This window comes from Limanda limanda, chromosome 5 (genome assembly GCF_963576545.1).
Source record: "Limanda limanda chromosome 5, fLimLim1.1, whole genome shotgun sequence".
Lineage (NCBI taxonomy): Eukaryota > Metazoa > Chordata > Actinopteri > Pleuronectiformes > Pleuronectidae > Limanda > Limanda limanda.
The window spans coordinates 1,285,761-1,290,760 of NC_083640.1; the positions used below are offsets into that span (position 1 = coordinate 1,285,761).

At 41.2% G+C, this 5,000-nt stretch overlaps 1 protein-coding gene across 1 annotated transcript in view; it reads right to left on the minus strand.

Moving 5' to 3' along the window:
• Nucleotides 1–4,627: 4,627 nt before the first annotated feature.
• The window catches only part of sncaip (synuclein, alpha interacting protein), a 12,972-nt gene continuing 12,599 nt past the window's right edge, over nt 4,628–5,000 (minus strand). The window contains exon 12 of the mRNA XM_061071268.1: nt 4,628–5,000. This exon is cut by the window's right edge and continues 1,438 nt beyond it. The gene's annotated coding sequence lies outside the window, so the exon portion shown is untranslated.

Sequence of the window (5,000 nt, forward strand, 5' to 3'; positions counted from 1 at the left end):
GAACTCACTACGTAGAACTCACTACGTAGAACTCACTGTATAGAACTCACTACGTAGAACTCAATGTATAGAACTCACTACGTAGAACTCACTACGTAGAACTCACTACGTAGAACTCACTGTATAGAACTCACTACGTAGAACTCACTACGTAGAACTCACTACGTAGAACTCACTGTATAGAACTCACTACGTAGAACTCAATGTATAGAACTCACTACGTAGAACTCACTACGTAGAACTCACTGTATAGAACTCACTACGTAGAACTCACTACGTAGAACTCACTACGTAGAACTCACTGTATAGAACTCACTACGTAGAACTCAATGTATAGAACTCACTACGTAGAACTCACTACAACAACAACAACAACATGAATTTAAAACATTTGTTTTAAACTTGGTTTTAAAACGTTTACAACTCACAGATTTGTCATAAAAACAAACGACAGCTTCAGGAACAAAAGGACGTGATGGACTCATCAATCAAACTTTATTTGTATAGACCATATTCACAAATCACAGTTTGTCTCATAGGGCTTTAACATGGTGAGACATCCTCTGTCCTTAACCCTCAGCAAGAGTCAGGACAAACGACTAAAAACACTTTAACAGGTAAAAATACGTAGAAAAAGAAACAGCATCGTGTATAAAAAAACCTCAAATTTCTCAGGTGCAGTTTATTCCACTTCTGTTTTTTGCAAAACCGCTATGAAAATATCTCTCGCTATATAAACAGGCTTAGTAGATGTTCCTGTACAAGCGACTCTGATCTACTTCCTGTTTGATCTCCTTCCTGTTTGATCTACTTCCTGTTTGTCTCATGAATCTCAGCTGATGACTGAAGGGAACAAACCTGTTGAGAAGTCTTCAAGTGTTTTGAAACTCAGAGACGTTTGAACATGAAGCTGCTTCGTTCACTTTCTTCACTGGAGTGAATCCAGGAAGAGAATTCAGCTCCTGATAAAGACTTCTGAAGGAATCCTGAGCAGGAGAAGACTACAACTCCCATCATCCCTCACCTGACGTGAAGGGTTAATGTTGGAGACAAGAATAAAGAATAAAGAATAAAGAAAAAATAAAAGCATGAACTCGCTCAGTGAGATTCTGTCACTTTGTGAATATTTGCGTCGTCTGGATTTAATTTGAAAAGTATTAAAAACATGTGACTTTCGAGACTTTTCGTTTCCTGTTTCCCGACCGAAAACAAAAGCTCAAATTTTATGACTTTAGGAGAAAACTTTATCTACTCTATTTAGTTTTTTTAAACATGTAAAAGAAAGACGACAGAATCAGCTTCACTGAAATCAATAAAGATAAAACTGTTCTTCAAAATAAAAAAATTAACAAGTTCACACGTATCTTATTACTTTGGTTCAAGTCCCATCTGCTAACATGGTGGAGGAAGGTTAATGTTTGCAGCCAGACACCAGGGGGCGATACAGATGTCATGTCCTCCATCTTTATTCACACTCTGTGGTTTTGGCGATGAAGTTTAGTTTCACGGCGTTTGGCTCCTCCCACCTTCGGCCTGATTCTTCGCTGTCGCTCCGTCAGCGTCTTGATGATGAAGCCGAAATGCAAATGCAGGTTTGACCTGCATGTGAATGAGGTCGTCGTGTCCGTGTGGCGTCCGCGGCCGAAGACGAATGGCGTTCATCGTCCTGCGCCGACGTCCGGGAGCAGGACGCCGTCTAATTAGCTTTTTTCCTAAAGGTTGTGTTTCTCAGGATCCATCATCGCTGTCGTTACATCAATTAATGCTGTTGACGGGTGGAGGACTGGCCCCGCCCTCACGCCGCGGCCCCCCCCCGGCCTTCACAGGCAGAAGAACCTCCTCTCCTCTGGTTGGCATTAAAGGCCTGTCATCCCCGCGTGGCCGCCCCCCCCCCACGGCCCAGCGGTGTCAATTAAATTTGATTGACTGAGTAAAAGAAGCACACAAATAAGCCAAAACAACAGACACAAAAATCTATACATGACTCCTCCACCCCCCCCCCCCACCCCTCCCACCCGCCCCACCCCTCCGCCCCGGCTGTCAAATCAAGCGCTTGTCTCGTCTGTTTTCGTGGCGTGCGCCGAGGACGTCTGCCGCGAGACAACTGCTCCTGCGTGTGTGGTGTGTGTTTGTTTGTGTGTTTGTGTGTGTGTTTGTGTGTTTGTGTGTGTGTGTGTTTGTGTGTGTGTTTGTGTGTTTGTGTGTGTGTGTGTGTGTGTGTGTGGGCGTCACCAAACAGCCGCTCCATCCACACAGAGCGAACCAATTAGCGGCTCTGGAGCCTCGTCCGGGCCGCAGAGCGGGGGGGCCCCTGGGTATCGACTCAAATAGTTGTCCAATAAATGAGGTCTAATTTATCAGTTTAACTCCCCCCCCCCACCCCCCTCCAAGGAAAACAGCGGGAGGAGAAAGAGAGAAAGAGAGAAAACAAATAGCTTCTCTGTTTTGTTCCCGGCGTCGTTTGAGCAGCTGATGGATCTGGTTCCTCTCGTCTCACGAGCTCGTCTCTCGCTCTGTGTTGTTTTGCTAATTGTCAGGCGGAGCGTCCATCTTTCATATGCGCGGCGATGATGGAGGGGCCCGATTCCAGCCGAGCCCATTAAGCTCCGTGGGGAGGAGCCGGCCCTGCGTGGGAAACATCAGAAGCCAATTTGCTTCCCGAGCTCCATGAATCCTGCTGCGTTAAGTGACTGATTCTGAAGCTGGAGGAAACTCGCGCTCGGTTCGGGATCGGCCGCTAAACGACCAGCGAGCGCAACTTCGCACGCGGCATCCATCTTGATCCGTGTCGGTCAGAAGCAGCGTCCGGGGACACGAGGTCGGACCTGACCGGGGCGGACCTGACCGGGTTGGACCTGACCGGGTCGGACCTGACCGGGTCGGACCTGACCGGGTCGGACCTGACCGGGTTGGACCGGGTCTCAGTCAAGCTCTTGTTGTTCAAGAAGTTTGCAAAACTTGACGTTAATCTTCCGAATGAATCGATTTCTCTGCGTCAGGATTTAATTTGTATCTGAAGACGACGTGAACATTCGGAATCAGATTCAGAATCGGAATCAGAATCAGACGTTATTGATCTCAGGGGGAAACCGGAAGTCGTGTTTGTTTTCTTTGTGGTCAGTTGTTCTCGTTCGATGAAGCTCAGGAGGAAAGTTTAAATTTAACGTGAGTTACGATGTTTGAGTCAAACAAAACGTCTCCGTCCAGGCGGGTGATTCAGAGATGATCTCAACACCAACACCTGAAAACTCTACTGTACTTCCTGTTTACATCACATGATCATTCACGGCCACTGGTCATGTGATGTAAACAGGAAGTAGATTGTCTCCTCTGCAGTTTGAGACAGAGGCTGAAAAGAGGAGCTGCAGCAACAGTCTGAGGAAAGTGAAGTGTTTTCTGAACATGATGAATGTTCGTCTTATAATTTAAAGTTTCATCTATGAAATGAAACCCAAATTGACAATAAAATTTGTCAATACATATTTTCAATGTAAGAAAAATAAATCTTGAGTTAAAAAAAAAATATATGGTTCACATTTAGTTTTTAAATGTTATTTTACATTCGATCGCATTTCATTAAATTCTGTAAGGTTTCTATTTATATTTCAATGTTTTTCGAAAATAATAAAAGAATATGTAAAATAAAATTTTGTTGAAAAGAATTAGATCTTTTTCCTTATATTTTCATATGAAAAGTTCAATAATGAAAAACTCTGGTTTCATATTTCAAATCTCCAAAATACAAAATCAAAATGAGTTGCTTATTGGAGTTAAAATCTAAAATTAAATAAAGTAGTTTTTTGAAAATGAAATGAAAATAGTTTCAAACTAAAGCTGATTAAAATATGACTCGACACCGTGTGAAGTCCAGACATCGGTTTATTTCAGTTTGTCTTCAGTTTAAATCACAGGACTGAAAATCCGTCTCTTTACACACAGATTAATAAAAAAAAATATTTTCCAACATTCACTGATTTTTTTTTGTGTTGAGTAAACATCATCTGACACGTGACTGACCTCGTCCTGATTTGACCTTCGACCTAAAGAAACTGCTTCTCATCAACCATCTCATCAACTATCACACAGAACGTTTTCCTGCACGTGAAGAAGTTTGAACTTTTTTTACCAACTTTCCCAGAAAGTTTCTGACAAAAAACAAAAGTAATTTGGTTGAAAAGATTAAAAACATGGAGACGATGTTATGGTGAGATTTAAATTAACGGTTGGTTTTTCAGCTAAAACTCAATTTAAAGACAATTACTTTTTAAAATTGACATTTGCTCGAGGGGGAAAAACTTGATATTTAAACCTGTTCAACTTCAGTTATTAGTAGTTTGCCTTGTGATCCAGCAGAGGGCGCTCACACACACCACCATCAGCTCGACCTATTGTGTGACAGTAGCGAGCAAAGCGCATTCAAATTTATTTTAACAAATTACATGTTAATAAAACTTAGTTCAAACTGTTTTGTGTGAGTATGAATAAATATAATTAGGTTGTGTTCACAATAAAAACATATAGAAACTTGATTTGACTTTCAAGGCTCCAAGAACTCGTCTGTAGAGAAATGTCACTTTTAAACGTCCATATCTGAAAATGAGAAACTTTCAAGAACCACAAAATAAAGTTTTCCTCAAATAACAATTTTATTTAATCATTATAACTTTTAGTGTTTTAAAGAAATGTAGTATTTTTTGAAGAGATGGAGCTTTAGTGAAAATCAGTGGAAAGCAGGAACCTGAAGAGTCTGAAGCTTCAGATAATAATAATCTGTTCCCTTCACGTCTAGAAGACACGTCACACAACTAACAGCTACTTCATGAAATACTGCATAGATAATAAACACTGGAAGTAAAAAAACGTGTGGCATATAACGTACAAAAAATTAAATACTACTAGTTATTATACAGTGGTTTTAAAGGTATTTGTGCTGGTGCACGTTAACAGCGTGCATGATTATAACCACATTTAAAAAAATTTAACAGAACATAACTGTGCAT